Raw genomic sequence first — 19,386 nt, forward strand, 5'->3', positions numbered from 1 at the left:
GAGAGAGAGAGAGAGAGAGAGAGAGAGAGAGAGAGAGAGAGCACTCGGTACATAGTTCGCTGCATTATAACGATCACGATGATGAAAACGTACGATGTACGTGCGATCCGCATTGATATTCACGGGGTCATCATTTTCGCAGGAGTGGATCTAGATCAGACTAGTGCGATAATAGTCATAAATAAAGGAGAGTCTCGAGAAGACTCAGTGAGTCAGCTGAAAGGGAAAAAACGGTGACGTACGTAAGAATAAAGGATCACGACAAGTCGTTGCATTATGCGTGAGTACATGCTTCAAGAATCAGAAAAATCCTTGCTCAATTCTGATTTAAGATTGCTAAAGTGTCAGTTGAGGAACGTTACCAAGTGGATATCTGGAAATGAAGATTTTATTCTTCTGCTTTCCTTCAAACCACAATTAAAACTTCTATAATACTGGGATCGCGTGGGCGCTCAAAAAGAATTATAGATTACATAGAAGTCTCCGTACAAAAATTCTCGAATTGAGTAAAGAAAAAGGTCTAAATATATAGGATATTCCAGAATAACCTCCGAAGCTTTCATGAAAGCATAGTATGAATTAAGGTGAATACAAAAGTCCTGTACCGTTTTGCGATATTTGCAATATTAATATATATATATTATATTAATATTAATTAAAAAAGATTTGTGAGTGATCACGCGAAATATGAATGAACTACAGTGGCGACATCTGCCGTCGTGTGCTTGTCTATTAGGTCAAACTGAACAAAAAAGTCCTCTATCTTCTTTCTAATAACCTTGTAGATTTTAAATTATTAATTAGAGAACATTAACATATTATTGCGAGTGATCATCCCTCAATTTTCTTTAATTAATAATTAAAAATCTACAAAGTTATTAGAAAGAAGATAGAGGAAAAAAGTTAGGAAAATAGCAGAGAAATTTTTGTTCCGTTTGATCTAATACACAAGCACACGATGGTTTCAATTAGAGAATGGCCATTTCTTTATACCATTAATTAGTTGTAGGATATATTGAATAATCAACAGTACCGTTCTCTTGAGTTAAATATTTAATCATAAATAAAGATTTTTTGTCGTAAAGAAATTTTCCAATTAAATATGCAACTTCGGTTTTAATTCGAACGAATCTTAGAAATTAAATGAATATTAGATTGAATTAAACGAATATTAGAAATTAAATGAATTGCATTGCAGAGAATATAATTTCTCTCGTTTGTTATAGTTGCAAGAATAGATTATAATTTAACATTTATGAACCGTTCCAGTTTACGTTATCGTTACGCTGGAATTTATAGGACGTGTCATCGCGATTTTCGCGCAGAGATCGTAATCACGCGTTGTGTAAATTATTCCAGCGAGTTTACCTCCTGTGTTCTTCCTCACGTGACGATAAAAATCCACTGATGTTTAAACTACGGCAATTCATTTTTTCGAACGCGACGGACCGGCGAGGTTATGGAACAATAATCATAAATAAATGACGCGTCCGACAGTAAATATCAATGTCAGGCTGTAAAAAAAAATATCGCGAAAAGCGTAGAGGTGCGAAGTGAACGCGTATTATGTGCGCGTATCGCGGTGAAAAAGTGAGTTAGCGCGGTGCATCCAACGGAAATATACGCCATAACGGCCATGATAACTTATACCCGATGTAGTGATCCGCGACGGATAATCAATAGCGTCAAATACATGACAAGCGTATTTCGCGTACAACGGCAACGCTTCGCATATAAAGGCAATGCTTTCAACTCACACAAAGAAACAGAGAGAAAGGAAGAGGGAAAAAATAATGAAAAAAGAATTTTTCAATTCAGCTGATAAATAAGAGAATAAATAAACTTGCAGCAAAGTCTTTTCTAACATCCATTTACGTTATTATCATACAATATGATTCGATACAATCTGTCAAAATCAGCATTGGTAAATAAATAATAATGATTTGTAATGTCATTATTGTTACAAGTTACTTCTTTTCATTTCTTTTACTAGTAAACAATAAAGGTAATGCAATTACAGTTTTTGATTGGCAATGGATATAATCGTTATTTTTATCGTCGCTTTGTATATATAGAACATATCCACGCAACACAACATCTAAAATCGGGACATAAGACGTCTTAAAGATATATTAAAGATGTCTTAAAGACGTCTTATGTTCCAACATCTGAGAGACGTCTTTCAGACGTCTTATGTTCCGATTTTAGACGTTGTGTTGTGTGAATAATAACGGAAATTGTAAGGATTTGCTACTTTTTAAGTCGCTTTGTACATATAAGACATACTTATACAATACGACCTTCAAAAGTGGGACATAAAATGTCTTAGACATCTGTTATGTGTATAATAACGGGAATTGTAAGAATTCGTTACTTTTCAAGTAACGATAACGATAAACACGTCTTTTTTCCTCTCAAATTCTGCTTAATTCTGCTCAAAATAATAAGCTGCTCAAAATTCCTGGTTGAAATTTCATGTAGTTTTTTAATAATTACTGGACAATTATATTAACTTTTATCTCGTAATTGACTAGTAAAACCGTTGAGATACCGATCAAGATGTAACGCTCTTCTTGCAGTTACAGTGCAAAAAATAGTCAAAATCTAAACCATTTATTAAACGAAAACTGAATAATAAATAAACAACGAAATTATCTAATCGATTAATAAGCAAATTAACTGCTCATGAAATGGGTAGTTTTACCCTAAAATTGAAATAGACAAAATCCTATCAAGTTTTTGTTCATTTCCTACATACTTTTGATACAACCAATCAGAATGTAGTAACACTAGACAGTAACTGGTTGAGTGTCTAGGAAAGCTGCATAGATTTTTAGCAAGGATGATAAAATGACAAATTAGTTACATTACCAAGACATAATGTACATATATAGGTTAATTCTTACAATGATTGTTATTCCTCTTACTCATTTCAACTCTAAAAAACATGGTTTTTCTCGTGACTAGCGGCATTTGTTTGCACTTTTAGTCGTAAAGATTTCTTTGGAATAATTTAATACAGACAAAAAGCTTAATTTCAATGAGGGTCGTACGAAAAACCAGGTAGAGTGTCAATGACTAAAGGGGATGCCAAGAATTGTGTGATTTACTCCTAAACAGGATATGAACGATTAGAAAAACTCCCCTTCGTGAGATCAATGAGATCCGAACGAATATTCAGACTCTCTTACAAAAAAGTATTATTAGCGATGATAAAATGGCTAGTGATTAATTATTGCACCTCAATAGTTTTATTACTCGTACGAGTAATAAAACTGCTGAGCACCAATAATTTATCACTAGCCAATTTATCATTGCCAGTTATTCTTTTTTGTAAGGGCGCTCACCAACTTTCGTAAAGAGTCCGGGAAAACTTCAAAGTAGCGCAAATCTGTTTGCAGTTTGACTTTATTGAGCTGCTATCTTATAGATTATAAGCTTTTCTATCTCTGGGAAGAAATGTGTCTAAAAATATTAATTTTTGGACACATTTTGACTATGTTATAATTTTAACCATGTTATGGTAGTTCATAGTTGTCCGGATCTGACAGAGCCAAATGTGCCAAAAAATATGATTGTGCGCGGAGAATTATACTGCAAATCTTACTGTAAAAATTTATGAGTAGATTTACAATTGTATACAATATTATATGTCGTACAATCACTTGTAAATATCGTAAATTAGATTAAATCGTAGATATTTACGAGTAATATTGTATAGAATATTACAATATAATATTGTATAGAATTGTAAATCTATTCATAAGTTCTTACGTATTTTACGAGAACAAGTTACGAGACTTACGATTCTGTTTAGAATTGCAGCATTAATGGACTTTAAGGGGATGCTAGAGTCGACGACGAACTCGAACAATGTCGATAATGCAGAGACGATCGTCACTAACATAATCACGCTATTCTTTTCGTATTTATTGTATATACAGAACTTATATGAATGTGTGTTACTTTGTTTTACCATATTCAATGGAAAAGCTAACCATATACAGCCAAAAAGCTTAACTGCAATGAGGGTCGCATGAAAAACCAGGTTTTCTAGAGTGTCAATGACTAAAGGGGATGCCAAAAGAAAATCTTTAGAGAAAGAAATAAGAACGCGCAAACGAAGATATCAATCAAAAAATAGGAAAAGGGCAATTCGAGTTCAAGCACAGGACTAATAGTGCTACATACCATATGGGTAAAAAACCTTCCTTGTGTTAGGAAATCGTGTAATATTTATTGAACATGAATAATCAATATAAGACAATCATACGTTTCGGCTCAACCATGAACCCTCTTCAGTGATAATAAAAAACTCAAGGTTTACGACACGAACGCATTACAATTAGTTAAAGACCTGCGTAACTTGACATGAATGTTAATCGTAATATTAAAGCTGACAAGACCGTTACCGAAATAATATTAAGTAGTTAATTAATATTGAGAAATAGCCGTCATAACTTTGTTGAGTTCAGCTAAAAGTAAACCGATCCTGTCAACGATAACATCGCCACGCCTGACGTCTGCGATTAACATTCATGTCAAGTTACGCAGATCTTTAATTAATTGTAATGCGTTCGTGTCGTAAACCTTGAGTTTTTTATTATCACTGAAGAGGGTTCATGGTTGAGCCGAAACGTATGATTGTCTTATATTGATTATTCATGTTCAATAAATATTACACGATTTCCTAACACAAGGAAGGTTTTTTACTCATATAGTATATAGCATTATTAGTCCTGTGTTTGAACTCGAATTGCCCTTTTCCTATTTAAAAAAAAAAATCTTTCTGCAAACTTTTCGATATTCTTAAGCTTCCAAATGCAGATGCGAAGATGGAGCAATGTTCTTAAAAATTGTTCTGTTTGGAGCATCCACACTTTCGGTATGTACAAGCTGCGGAACTTTTGGATTAGGCAAATATTACATTAACTAACAGCTTGAGATTCTATTCAAAATTTTGTATTTATTTTCGTCACATATCGAGCAATAATCCTATTTATTTTTGCACGTATTTTCATTGCGTAAAAGCATTTGTAATTCTGTAACCAATACGAGGTAAACTTTGCAGAAAAATGTCAGTGCTCTGTCGGTAAAGTTTTCAGCATTCCCTTGACAAATATTAAGGCTTTATCGAAGTTTAGTGTACAGAGTAATTATATACATCTCAAATGTGCAACTACCCAAATGTCCCCCAAATATTAATACGAGTCACCGTATATATATCATCGGCTATCTCGGCAGCTGAATGTTACGGACTCTCGTGGCCACTATCAAAAGCCGCCGATTTATTCAGCCGTGACACTCGCGACACGATGCATAGTACCGATCCCTATCGCGTGTGTTACCCTCCGCGATAGTTCGCAACAGTTACGCAATTTTGCTAGAGGCCCCGCGAGCAAGACCGTTCCGCCGCAGGCCCGCCTGTTATCATCCTGGGACCAGTCGCGCGGAAGAGGGGTTAATGAGGACCCCAGAGATACATCGGTTATATACCGCGGCACACCGGTAGACCAACGTCGGACGTATGAGCTATTAATAAGAGTCTTTGTCCGCGATTGTTCGCGATTAGGCGCTCAACTGGGTAAATTCTCAGTGGACAACCGACGAGAGTGGAACAAATGCGCATAGAGAATCACGTGTTGTCCATCCGTTGGAACTCGCGCGGATAAGCGTCTTCGGCCGCTTATCACTGCCGCGCCTTCTTCCTACCGAAACTCGCGTTACTTAATGCACGAGGCTATACATGTGTGTGTGTGCGTGTGTACATACACACACACACACACACACACACACTAGAATTCGCCGAACTTTTTGCCAGACGACGAAATTTATCGCGGGGGAGTATATTAAATGGCGAAACTCCAACTTTCCCGACGCCGCGCGAGCATTCGCCGGGCTCGTGTGATGCATGCCGGCGCGGCCTGCAGTTTATGTAAGCAACCGCCGCCGCTGCCGCCGACGACGACGACGACGTCGTCGCGTCACGGCCGTCGCCGAGAAGATAATTTCATTTCCGATATCGAGTTCAGCGAAAAAAGAAGAAAAAAAGAAAGAAGAAAGAGATAAAAGAAGGGAAAGATAGGTCGCGCGGAAAATAACAGACACGGAATTTCCGCGAAGTGAGTGACAAAGCTCGTTCGATATTATCTCGCCCAGCAGCGGCGGCGGCGGCGGTGGCGGCAGGGAGGGGGCGACGTAACTGTGGCATGCAGCGAGCAAACAAAATATGTTGTCGAGCGATATCCGAGATAATCCGTTGATTGCGCAATTATTCGTTGTAATTGGTTATGGGGAACGCTCGGACGGTGGATGATGCAAGTTTAGAATCGTGAGGGATGTCCTGACGGGGCTGGCAATCAAAAAGGGCACCTCGAGTGCGTGCGCGCGGGGGGAGTGGTAGTGTATACATTTTTTAATTAAAATTGGACAAAGAAGCGGCGAAGGACAAAGCCGAAAAGAGGATTGGACGGAAAGTTATTACAGGGGGAGGGTACATTGCCGCGGAGGACGGCGAGGGACAAGGAATTTTAATAAGAATCACCGTGTATCGACGGGCTTAGGGTTGTTCGAACGTGCGTAAATCTGCTTTAGCTCCGCGTTGCACCAGCTAAGTTCGACTTTCGAGTCATCGCTCGCAGCGATCGTCTATTGAGGGCCAATGGGGGGAGAAAGAGAGAGAGGGAGAGAGTAGAGAGAACAAAAGGTCGACGATCAACGGACGTCTATCGTGGAAAAGGGTATTTTCGGGAGTACGGTAGCGAACGAGAAGCACTTTTACCGACATATCCCATATATGGAGTATGTTCTATGGAGTCATTTGATTCTAAGGTCCAGAGATATCTAAGCTTTGCACGTACGTGCGATCGTGCATTCGCGCATATATAGGGTGTTAGTTAAGTATGTTGCCATACTTACAACTTACATACAACTTACTTTACAACAGAGCGATTCTTTGGTTTATTTAAAGTAAAACAGTTCATTTAAACATATATCCTAAACGGCTTAGTTTCCAAAATATAATAAATTTAAAAGTGTAGTAATAATCTGTTTTGTTTAGAATAGCTTTCTCTAGTACTGGTGTTCTAACTGTCATAGGCTTTCCAAGATCAACAGTGTTCCTTTTCAAAAGAATCCTTTTCTCAAAGATAGCGGTGAATATTCGCAAATGTTTTACAACATGGTAAATTGCGTTGGGGATATCTTTCTGCATAAATACGCCTTGCCTCACGTGAGTTACCGTAGGCAAAGTGCATATCTGCCATTTCAAAATTTGTAAACTTAGGCATGATGAAACCGATTTTGATGGACTGAAACAATTTGGCCCGAAAACGTATGCACAAGCTAACCGACCCGCAGCAACATCAGAACTGAAGTCTATTTTTGATTTTATGACTTTGACTTTGTCACTTTGTTTTCGATCGTAACTTACGTGAAGCAAGGCATATTTATGCAGAAAGATATCTCCAACGCAATTTACCGTTTCGTCAAACATTTGCGAACATTCACTTGTATTTCGGAAACTAAGCCGTTTAGGACATGTTTATATGAACTTTTTTACTTGAAATAAACCAAAGAATCGCTCTGTTGAGTATGGCAACATACTTAACTAACACCCTGTATGTGGATATATGTATACAAGGTGTCCCAGATCACCTTCACAATCTTTCGCGAGGACGTAAAGCGGATTGAGATGAACACAAAGTGCAATACCATTTTGCGATATTCGCAATAAATCTCAAGATATTAATTAAAAAAGATTGGTGAATGATCACGCGCGATATGGTAGATGAGCTGCAGTGGCGCCGTCTGCCGTTGTATACTTACATATTAGGTCAAACTGAACAAAAAAGTCCTCTACCATTTTACAAATGATCACACAGATTATCAGATATTAATTAAAGAAAATTTGTGCATTCAATGTACACAATCCTGTAACAATTTTCTTTGATTAATATCTGAAAGTCTATGTTGTCATTTGCAAAATGGTAGAGGACTTTTTCGTTCAGTTTGACTTAATGTACAAGTATACAACGGCAGACGGCGCCATTGCAGCTCATCTACCATATCGCGCATGATCATTCACCAATCTTTTTTAATTAATATCTTGACTATTATTACGAATATCGCAAAATGGTATAGGACTTTTGTGTTCATCTCAATCCGCTCTACGTCCTCACGAGAGATTGTGAAGATGATCTGGCACACCCTGTATATACAGCGTGTTCACGACCACTCGATCATTTTTTTCATTTTGAAGAAAGGTGACACTAGGAAATTTGGAAAATATGTTTCTTATAAAAGCTTGTCTGAAATTTTTGATGGTAGTATTTCCATGTTTGGGCAATTTCCGGAAATATCGGAAATTGGAAGCAACTTTAAAATTTTAAATGGCAATATAAGGCAACATGGGTATTGCTGGATAGAGCATGTAAAAAGAAACAACTTTTACTTGGAACAAAATCTGATATTATTTATCGTTAACGTGAAATAAACAAAAAACGCTTGCAGTTATGATGCTCAATCTTATGGATTGCGTGCTAAACAAAACTCGTAATTATTGAAATACGTTAATTATTGCAAAAAACTAACGCTAGAAAAACTCTAAATAATTAAAGATGTTCAAAGCGTCTGCCACCTTTATAAAAATATCTTTCCATCCTGCGTCTCACACTGTTGACAGTTTTCGAACTTCTACAGAATTTAAAGAATGGCAGGTTTCTACAATCCGCTGTTGCACGTTTTTTTTTGTTGTTGGGCGTTGTTTGATTCGTGTTTATATTTAGCACACACAACCCATACCACGAATAAGAAGATTGAGCGTCATAAAAATTGCAAGCGTTTTTTTGTTTATTTTTCGTTAACGATAAATAATATCAGATTTTGTTTCAAACAAAAGTTGTTTCTTTTTATACGTTCTATTCAACGATATCCATGTTGCCCTATGTTGCCATTTAAAGTTGCCTCCAATTTCCAGTATTTCTAAACATGGAAATACCACCATCAGAAAATTCAGACGAGCTTTTATAAAGAACATATTTTCCAAATTTCCTAGCGTCACTCTTTCAAAATAAAAGGAGTGGACGGGTGGTCGTGAACACCCTGTATATATGTGTGTGTGTCTGTGTGTTGCGTCGACGAGCTGGAATAAGATGCTCCGGCACACGTGGAGCCGCTCGGACGGTTACGTTAACACTTACACGTTCGCGCATTCTCGGCAATAATGCGCGACAAAACGGCGGTCACGGAAAGACTTCCCCCGATCATCCGCTCTCGCGACTTTTCATTCGTTCCGCGAGACTACGCGTTTTCTCTGAATGTCAGGACGTTTTCAAATCCCGGGTGCCTACAAACGCGCGGAAACGCGTCTTTGCCGATCGCACCCAGCTGCCGCCCTCGTTCGCTTTTGTTTCTTCTCCCCTTCCTCCTTTTTTCCTTGACGTCTTTTTAAAGGACAAATCGAGCTAATAGCTGTCGCGAATTACGAATTACTCTCTCGAGCTGTCGATTGGCGCAAATATTTACTTGATGCTAAAGTTCTGCAGAGAACTTGTATGTACTGCACGTCTGTTTGCTTCGCTAACCAAATTTCAAGGAACATTTCTGTATCTTTACAACTAAATGTAGAAGCTCAAAAGTATACGAGAGGTTTGTAGATGTGCGCGGTTATGTTTTCTGCTAGCATATGGTAAGACAAAGCAGTACACGTTTTTATAAGATCTATATATGTACAAGGAAGACAGAAAAGATAATATGATTGCGTTAGTGACAATCACCTCAACGTTATCAACATTTTTGGAATTCGCCATTCACTTTGACATTCGCTTAAGAAATTATGCATCTGATTCACCAACTATCTCTCCGAACTATCTCTTCAAGAATCAGTGATTGTGATAAAGCCATGTGATTTATCGTTTTAGTGCACAACTTTATATTTATACATGGACCAACTCTTATTATGAACATTATTTCTATTTAATTGTTTTAAGACTCCTGATCAGTCGGTCGAGAATTCCACGTTGACGATGGCAACTTGACTGTAAACGGCAAAATGAACTATTAGGCGAGAAAATAGATCTGTTCGTTTCCAAAGGAAACTTCTGCACTCGTGCAGACTATTGTATAATAAGAAAGAAAGAGAGAGAAAGAGAGAGAGAGAGAGAGAGAGAGAGAGAGAGAGAGAGGGGAGAAAATAGAAGAAAGTATAATTGTCTCTTTCTGTATAATTGTCTAACTTATTACAATAGTGCAAAAATTCACTAAAAACGGACAAATCTAATAATGTAAACAGACGACCAATTGTTTTCTGCAAACTACAGAATTATTATGAATATAGTGTGTACATATCACACACAATGTGATACAATTAAGTGTAGAAATACTCTGGATACTGTGTTTAAGGCCAATTTTTTCAATCTTTTGGTAAACTAATTGACAGTTAAGCCATATGTCTTTGTTTCTCATTCAAATTAGACAAAGACTTATGATTTAACTGTTAATTAGCTTATCAAGAGATTAGAATTGTTCCTTATATATTAATATTTAATGCGTATAAGTAGTTACTGAGCCATATTTCGCACGAAGTCACACAGCTAATATTTTTTCAAAACGAGACAATTTGTCACATTTATTTTACGTAATAGTTATTTCGGCAAAAGAAGAATCTTTGAAGCACTTCGCAAGTATGAAACAGATTGCAAGTGTCATTTTAATAATATATCTTTCTATTTAGCCATAGTTCGCAAGAATTTTGGACACGATTTACCTTTCTGACGTTATTAATATAAGCGCGATGATTGATCAGAAGCCTTAATACGGCGAAAGAACTTTTTTCATTCGCTTTGTACTCACATGTACATTATTAAAAGATTTTATTGATCTGTAACATCTGTAATTTAATATCCTTTCCAGAAGTGATTATGATAAAGCCATGTAATTTATCGTTTTAGTGCATAACTTTATTTTATACATTGACTAATTCTTATTATAAACACCATTTCTGTTTTAATACGGCTGAAGAACATTTTCTCATTCGCTTTGTACTCACTTATATATTATTTAAAAAAAATTTATTGGCATCTAATATTGTACTCACCTTAAGTATCTTAAGGTTCCCGGCTCTTCGCATTGTCTATTTCTTTTTAATGACGTTTGAAGCGAGAAAATGCTAAAAATTCTTGCAAAATATGTTGAAATAAAAATATATATAAAGTAACGCTTGTAATCGAGTAAACAAATTTATAAGATATTTCGTACACTCCCTTTTTGCTCTAACAATCAAATTACAATAATTTATTGTAAATTAATCTGAATGCGAAGAAATAAGTTAAGAAGATGAAGTATGTCACGTTAATTTACGATTACGTTACGTTAATTATTGATTATTAAAGCAAAAGAGGAATGCACGGAATATTTCACAGATTTATCTAATCAATTGCAAGTGTCACTTTATAGATATATCTTTTTATTTCAACGTATTTCGCAAAAACTTTTAGCATGCATTTTCTCACTTCTACACTGAGAGAAAAATATAGTTGCTTTCGGCGTCAACTATACTATTTTGTGATTTTAACCACAAAAGTAATTAGAAGAACCATCTTTCTAATAACACTTACTAAAACAATGGTTATTCTAATTATTTTTGTGGTTAAAATCACAAAAGCGTATAATTGACGCCAAAGGCAACTATATTTTTCTCTCAGTGTGACGTTATAAAAAGAGATAAACAATGCAAGGGGCCAGGAGTTTTAAAAAGATTTTATTGGCATTTAACATTTGTAATTTAACTTTTATTATTCTAATTAGATTCTTATTTTAACATTTTATTGTTATTCAATGGCGCATCTTTTTTCTATTACGGATTGTCGACTCTCAAATGTTGGTATATTACATTGTCGTCGTCGTTGTTGTCGTCGTCGCGGGCGCGTCGTGAATGCTAAACGGGGGATTTTTGTAGCCGCATAGCCGCGAAATTCTAAGCTCGTCATTTAATCATCCGTCGTCGTATAACTTTATAAACTACCCCCGGTCATGGCGACAACACCGTTAAGCTAATGTAAATATGTTTAGAATTACGACGCGGGGTTCAGCGCGCTTTCGTACACACCAAGCGCAAATCCTCGCGAAATCGCCATTTCCAGCGGCGGCGCGAATTCACTTGGCATTTTTCTCGATGAAACCAGGAACCGAGCTTTTTTCCGTCGTTTATTCTGTCGCGCGCGCGTACGATGAAAAGTTTAAATATTGCTTTGAATTTTTTTTGCGCCCCTTTCTCGTAACACGCTTATTTGTCTGTATCGCGATCTATTTATTAGATTTAACGTGACAACAACTGCGATTTAGGTGTTCCCTTAGGTCTTCCTTTCTTTCCCCTTTCCTCCTTTCTTTCTTTCTCTTTCTTTCGAGATTGCACGCCGGAGAGTCTTCCCTATCTACGGTGTAAAAGTTAAAAAATATTCGAAGGAGTTTCGAAACCGGAGAAATTCCCCGGCCGTAGATAGTTGCAAAATCCTCCACAATAATTTCAGACTTAAGAAAGTTAAACAGGATCTACATTGGCTCGAAAGCGTTCCGCGGATACGTAGGGACGTGCGCGCGCGAACTTGCGCGAGAAGCGAGATCTAAGTACTCTTAAGAACCGTAGCCGGTGTTTACCTTGCCCGCAAGGAGCAGCTGCAAAAATATCGAGAATATCGCAGGCAGGTATTGTTCGCCGATGCCGCGCGCTCGATAGACGCGTATCGGACTTTCGTCGAAATTCACAAGTGGACCGATTTGCTAATCCTCTTACGACGACATCGACAGCGCGACTCGCGACGCGTATGCGTCCGCGTTACACTTTTTTTCCACATCATACGTCGGCTGGAATTTGCCCGAAACCGCGTACAGTCTCGGGCGGAAGTATTTCGGCGCGAATCGCGCCACACGCAGAAAAGCTGTTAATCGCACTTGCAAGAAAAGCGTCGCGCCGACGGCGTCTCCTTGATTCGTCGGCGGTCTTATCTTGCAGCGATTACCAGGTAAATATGAAACCGGAATTTTTATATAGAAAATACACGTTTATTGTATGAAAATGATAAAAAATATTTTATTCGAAGTATTGCCCATCGCTAGCTATACATTTTTCCCACCTGTCTCATCATTTGTGGGTGCCACGCCAAAAAAACTGTTGCTCTTTTGAGGCAAACCAGTCATCGAGCCATTTTCGTACATTTTCGTAAGAAGTGAAGCGCTGCTTAGCAAGTGCGTGTCCCAACGATGCAAATAAATAGTAATCGGACGGAGCCAAGTCTAGTGAGTAAGCCACATGCGAAAGTATTTCCCAACTAAACGCCTCAATAGTTTCCTTGACCAGTTTTGCTGTGTGTGATGGTGCATTATCATGAAGCAAAATCACTTTGTGTTGCCTTTTTTTTATATTATGGTCGTTTTTCACGCAAAGCTTGATTCAAATCGATCATTTGTTGTCGGTAGCGTTCAGTATTAACGGTTGGCCAGGTTTTAGCAGCTCATAATAGATCACACCTTTTTGATCCCACCAAACACAGAGCATTGTCTTCCGTCCATAGCGATTTGGCCTTGCAGTTGATGTCGATGGTTCGCCTGGAGTTACCCATGATCTTTTACGCTTAGGATTCTCAAAATATATATACTTTTCATCGCCAGTCACAATTCGATGGAGAAATGACTTTCTTTTGTACCTGGCGAGCAGCATTTCGCAAGTGGTTTTTCGGTTTTCCTGTTGTCTTTCATTCAGTTCATGTGGAACCCATTTTCCCATCTTCTGGATCTTTCCTATGGCTTTCAAACGTATGGAGACGGCTTCTCGTGTCACATTTAATTGATCCGCGAGTTGTTGTTGCGTTTGTGATTTAGTGCAAGAGCATGCTCACCGTAAGCTTCGACAAGCATTCGATGCGATTCTGCAGCAGTTTTCTTCAAATGGTAACAGAAAATCAATGCTGTCCGCAAATCGTAGTTTCCAGACACAAAATTTAACGCTATTACAAACTATGCTGTTGTATAAAACTTGTATTGTTGTGAGTTGAAAATCTTTGTCAGAGATGCCAACAAGGAAATGGCGCCAATGACGCGGTTTGACGGTAACTACATTGACAGCTAGGGCAAAGTCCGGTTTCATATTTACAGACCTGGTATATCCTCGCGCGATATTGCACGCGTTTATTTCGATCGCTTTGCGGGATTTCGTATACACTGCAAATCCGAGTGTGTTATTTTTAAACACATAACAAACACAAGTGTATAATTGGCTGAATCTATTTTTACATGTTTCTTACCGTCTCAAATCGCGTCATTTATCCGAGTCGAAATTTTGATGCTACTTTGACGCTCTTAAGATAGTTGTTTCCCAACTGTGATAGTCAAAATTAGATTTTAAATAAAAGATTCAACAACCGATGAATTCTTTTCAGTGCAAGTGAAAAACAGATTTTTAAACATTATTGGTTCTTTCAGAATAGTAAAAATCGACAAAATAAATAAAATGATAGAAAAAAAAACAGTATGTTGACTTCCGTTGTAGTCGCGGAACTATAGATCGTGGCAACGTCGCATTATCTATTAGCGCTATGCGACGCCAAGCTATACAACGTTGCCATATCCGCAAAGCATGGTCGCGAACGAAAAAACAAAAGCCAAACTTATTTTTGCTGATTAATCATACTTTAATAATGTACGGTCAATTTTGCTGAGACTTAAGTATGTACTTCTGTAAGTATTCAATTAATTGTGCCTAAATTTTCGTATTAATCCTTAGCGTAGGTCATTTGCAGCTGACAAATACGCGTTTACGTGTTACTTTTTATACGTCAGCGCCATGTAAGATATCGAGAAAAAGAGTAAACTATAAGCGGTAATTTCTCGGAAACTATATGGTTAATCGAACCCATATTTAACATACATACGTATTAATAGCTAAATTAATTTTGCTCCAAGTTTCAAGAAGATCTGGGACTTCACTGTTTTTGACCAAACTACCTTAAGGATAGTTTACGCCTACTTAGACGGTTTATAGCCTAGGTAAAACTTACTTTAACGATATTGATACTCATTAACTTCTCTTTTGAACCTTTAACTCTACCTTGTCAAAATTTTGACGCTACTTTGACGCTTTTAAAAATAGTTTGAACTTACTTAGATAATCTACAATCTAGGTGAAACCTATTTTGACGATGTTGACACTCATTTCCGAGCCGAAATTTTGACCCTATGAGAGAACCTTGAATTCTATAAAATACATATATTCTATGTAGGAGCTAAAGCTTCTATAGATGTTCGCAACTGAACCTACTTTACTTCCTAAGATCCTACTATTATACAATCTACTTTGACGCTAAAGAAAGCGAAAGCGGAAATTTCAGACATCATCATGGTCAAAGTAAGAGTAAATTATATCATTAGAATTAAACCTACTTTGATATCTTAGCTCCTATTGTGGTGTAGAATTCAAGATTCAACATTTCAAGAGTCAAAATTTCGACTCGGGTAACACGTTCAAACGTATAAAATTCTAATTTATACATTATAAATGTGTTAAATGACGTAATTTAAAACCGTATGAAACGTATGAAACGTATGAAACGTATGAAAAGAGTTTTAGCCAATTACACGTTTATGCGTTTAAGAATAACACACTCGGATTTGCAGTGTAGGAACAGTTTGTATGGGGATATCTGTAAATAAAATACTTAGCGGGGATAGTCTATGGAGCGCGCGCGTTGTTAAATGCACTTGTCCCGGAAGAAAGGAAAGCAATTTGGAAACAGATTGCATTACGGGCTGAGATAAGACGATAACGTTTATCCACGGTTTAAAAGGAAAGAGAGAAGCCGCCTGATCAGAGACTAATTATCGCCTGAGATGTCTATTAATTCATTAAGCTTTCATACATTTATCATATTTGTGTATATTAAACTGTTTGTTTTCGATTTCTTCCCCCCCTCTCTCTCTCTCTCTCTCTCTCTCTCTCTCTCTCTCTTTTAATTTCGCACTGTAAATATCCGGTAGCCGCGCGCGATAATTATCTCCCGTTCGCTGGTTACGCCGAAACTTGGTGGGTAACGCGATTTAGAACGGCACGGTCTTCTGGACTGCATTCTAGTCGCGCGAATTATCTAGCAAATACCGGAGCAGCCTTAAATGCCGGCTCTCCGGAAATCAGCCTGACTGTTATTAAATTTTCGTATGCACGCTATCGCAATGCTCCTACGATATCTAGAGAGGCAGCACGCATATACACACACATAGAGAGAGAGAGAGAGAGGGAGGGGGGACGAGAGAGAGGTAGCGAGATTAAAACGGCCAGGTGGGTAATATTGCCGACTTGTTCATACAGTTACCAACACATGGCGCTGTTAATCACGTCGAATTACAACACATGCAAGCAATGCATTTTGAGATATGCGAATCCAGTTAGTCCACCGCTGGTGTTAATGCACAACGCGGGAGTGGGGGGAGGGGGGGGGGACTGGAAGGGCCGGAGGGAGAAATTGGGATACACCGTTGGGCGCGAATTGAACGTTGTGTACTCTATCGTTTATGACCGGAGCTATTGCGCGCTTTCGCTCGCGTGCCGCGCGCACGCAGCAATATCGCAAAAATGCGTGACGGACGGCCGCGGCCCGCGTTGGTTTCGCGTCGGACATTTCGAGGGGCGGTGTTATTTCCGCTAAAATTTGGCTAAAAGATGGCAGCGATGAATACCTGCGGTCGGGGTTAATTTTTTATCGGGACAGGTTACGCGCGGCAGCGACCAGCGGCGTTTCGAGGAATGCCGAAAATGGCGCGATTTCATATATTCCGCAAATCCGCTCCGTCGGGAGTGATGGCGTTTTTTGGAGCCGCGATTTGTAACGTCGCGCGCCAGCAAATGAGTCGTAGCGGCTCGCCAATGCCGGTTGACGTGTTCTCCAACGATCGTATCTCCACGTGACTTTTTTTTCTCTTTTTTCCTCTTTTTTTCATGGAGCCAGACCGGTTACGATATAACGCGGAGTGCTCCTATGAGAAATTTATGGCGGAGGCTCTCTGGCAGGATCGTCGGTGGTGAGGTGATGCGTACGCTCTCGCGTGGATATCAAATCACATCATACATATATTAACCTTTTCGGTGCCGCAGAGTCGGAATACGAAGTGGTTACAGTTGGTTACAGCTGCGCCGATTCACTGACGCGACAAACACCAGAGAAAGATGGAATAATAGTAGCCGTTTCTCCTTATCATGTAATGATGCATTATCGATTGTTACGGAACAATGTTTTTTACAATGTCCATGTCAGCCCGATTTCCCTACCATCTTTATGTTTTATACTTAATTGCTTTATGTGTATCTTTTGTGTCCATGCACTGAAAACAAAAATTAATAAATATTTATTAGATGGGTATCATTAACATATTTACTTAAATCAAAATTCTCTTCATTTATACTAAATATTATTTACTTAAGGCGAGCAAACAATATTCGGTTTAAATGAAGAGAATTTAAGTAGATACGTTAATGGTACTCACCTAATAAATATTTGTTAATTTTTAAATATTTTTTCTCAGTGTGTTCACATTTAAGAGTAAAATAATTTAAATTATACACCATAAGAAAAAGTCGGATGGAAAAAACTAAACCTTAGCATTACGCAATGCAATTTTGCACAAGCAGTAATCGTAAGTACCCATCTAATAAATATTTATTAATTTTTAAATATTTTTGTTTTCAGTGCATGGACACAAAAGATACACATAAAGCAATTAAGTATAACACATAAAGATGGTAGGGAAATCGGGCTGACATTGTAATAAACATTGTTCCGTAACAATCGATAATCCATCATTACATGATAGGGAGAAACGGTTACTATTATTCCATCTTTCTCTGGTGTTTGTCGCGTCAGTGAATCGGCGCAGCTGTAACCAACTGTAACCACTTCGTATTCCGACTCTGCGGCACCGAAAAGGTTAATATATGTATGATGTGATATAAAATTAAATAAAAATTGCGCCAGGTCAATAATCTATGAATTTATTTTGGGAATTCAGACCATAAAATTTAGCTGACAGTCAAATATGAACAAATCTGAAACATAGTTGTATGCGATAAAAATAAATAAAAATAATTAATAGTTAATAATAAATATACGGAAATAGTTAAAAATAATTAATAATTAATAATAAATATATGGAAAAAATATTATTATAAAAATTACGCTAAGATTATATTTTATTCTAATGTCCTTTTTTGTGAAGCTAGACTATATTTTAATGCCTATATTTCTTTTTACTGTATTAGAAATAAAAAATACAAAAAATACATAAAGATAAGGAAAATACAGATTCTTTGATAGTCTACGCGTTTACAGTGTAGAAATAATAAATACACGGAAAAAATATAGTAAAAATTACATTAAGATTATATTTTATTTTGGTGAAATTAGACTATATTTTGAATATAGTCTATATGAATATTTTTATATAATAGTAAGAGTAATAGTAAATTTGACGATCTATATCGAAAATACGATATAAAAAGCATCTATGTAATTAGTTCACAGTAATTTTGTAGTAAAATGTGAAAAAAGCGTGACAATTCTAAACAAATACATAGTAATTCCGGTCATAATTTCTGTATGCTCCAAGATTACAAAGTTTTGTTGTAATTTTTGCCACTATATTTTCTACGTGTACGCTCATTGTGACGAGTACATTCAGCTTTGAGTGTTTGAACACGTCAATTCATCACACGGGAACTCTGACGGGTTTATTTCTCCGGGATACCTCTTAAGAATGAAAACCCTGTCGTGAAAAGTATTCTTTTGAGATTGAAGGGTGCCCGGCGCACGCACCTTGTAACTTCACTACGCACTATAGTCTTCCTACAGACGTCCTCACGGTCGTCGGAACAATTAAAGGCGCAGTCCTAGATATCGGTGCTTTCGCTCCGACGTTCGTCGCTCGGGACAATAAACACTCGCTACCTGGCCAGTTATCTTCATCAGCTGGCCGCACTCGTTCGCGCGGACTGAGACCGGGACTCACGGAGGAGGGAACGAAGGCGCGTACATCCCTTAAGCCCTCAATATACTCCCAGGACTAATCAGATGAGATCTAATCGTTGATCCGCTGGGGTCGCGATATTTGTGCCGCCGTAAGAAGAATGTCGCCGGCGGAATTGAAAAGGGCGGTTAATAGTCGATGGGACAGGGAGGCGCGGCGAATAAGAAAAATAGGCAGAAGAAAGGAACAGGGAGGAAGGGTGGGATTAGGGCTTAACTCGCCAACGTTGTCGCGTTGCGCTCGGGAATACGTGCACAAATATATATACATACATATATATATATATATATATATATACACACACAGGAGGGTACGTCTCAAGAT

At 37.8% G+C, this 19,386-nt stretch overlaps 1 long non-coding RNA gene across 2 annotated transcripts in view; it reads left to right on the forward strand.

Annotated features, from left to right (window-relative positions):
- The first annotated feature begins 6 nt into the window (after window positions 1-6).
- The window catches only part of LOC116847515, a 38,460-nt gene continuing 19,080 nt past the window's right edge, over window positions 7-19,386 (forward strand). For both annotated transcript variants that reach the window (XR_004378777.1, XR_004378778.1), the window contains exon 1: window positions 7-280. This is a non-coding gene — a long non-coding RNA (uncharacterized LOC116847515). The remainder of the gene's footprint in view (window positions 281-19,386) is intronic.

The sequence above is a fragment of the Odontomachus brunneus genome, unplaced genomic scaffold (genome assembly GCF_010583005.1).
Source record: "Odontomachus brunneus isolate Ranch 3 - 2012 unplaced genomic scaffold, Obru_v1 Obru_scaffold_079, whole genome shotgun sequence".
Taxonomy (NCBI): domain Eukaryota; kingdom Metazoa; phylum Arthropoda; class Insecta; order Hymenoptera; family Formicidae; genus Odontomachus; species Odontomachus brunneus.